Source organism: Dipodomys ordii, unplaced genomic scaffold, assembly GCF_000151885.1.
Source record: "Dipodomys ordii isolate 6190 unplaced genomic scaffold, Dord_2.0 Scaffold98, whole genome shotgun sequence".
Taxonomy (NCBI): Eukaryota; Metazoa; Chordata; class Mammalia; order Rodentia; family Heteromyidae; genus Dipodomys; species Dipodomys ordii.
In genome coordinates, this window is record NW_012267314.1 from 4,089,929 (window position 1) to 4,090,547 (window position 619).

A 619-nucleotide genomic window follows, 5' to 3' on the forward strand; every position below is an offset into this window, starting at 1 on the left:
GGGGCGGCGGCGCCTGGCGCCGGGGCTCTGGCCGCCTGACAAAACCATCCCCGAAGCCAGGCGGCGGCGAGTCGGCGGCGGCGGCTCCATCCGGGGCTTTGCGGGAGGGGGAGGGGACGGAAGCCGAGAGGGCGGGCGGCGGAGCGGAGGAGGGAGGGAGGAAGGGGAGGGGGGCGGCTCGCGTTCCGTTCCCCGCCGCCGGTCCCTCCCTTCCCGCCGCCTCGGCGAAGCGCGTCCCGGGCGGAGGAGACCGGTGAGCGTCCCGCGCTGGAGCCCCGGTAGGCGGGCCCTTCAGGTGCGTATTCCTCCGGACGCGGCGCCGCCGCCGCCGCCGCCGCCGCCGCTGCTGCTGCTTCGGCGGCCAGGCCGCGAGCTGCGGAAGTGGGTTTGGGGGAGGGGAGGGAGAGAGGGAGGGGGAGGGGAGGGATCCGGTCCGACCGGAGCAGGCCCGGCCTCTCTGGCGCTTCTCCCAGCGGCAGCGGCTCCTACAGCTGCTGCCGCTACTGCCGCGGCTCCGCCTCCCCGCTCGCGGGCGGGGGCGCGCACGCGCGCTTCCGGCCTCCTCGGGTCTCGCGCTGTCTGCGGCTCTCGCGCGCGCTCCTCCCCGCTCCCTGGCTGG

General features: G+C 78.2%; 1 protein-coding gene across 1 annotated transcript in view; it reads left to right on the forward strand.

Moving 5' to 3' along the window:
* Nucleotides 1-210: 210 nt before the first annotated feature.
* The window catches only part of Zbtb2 (zinc finger and BTB domain containing 2), a 29,218-nt gene continuing 28,809 nt past the window's right edge, over nt 211-619 (forward strand). The window contains exon 1 of the mRNA XM_013027012.1: nt 211-295. The gene's annotated coding sequence lies outside the window, so the exon portion shown is untranslated. The remainder of the gene's footprint in view (nt 296-619) is intronic.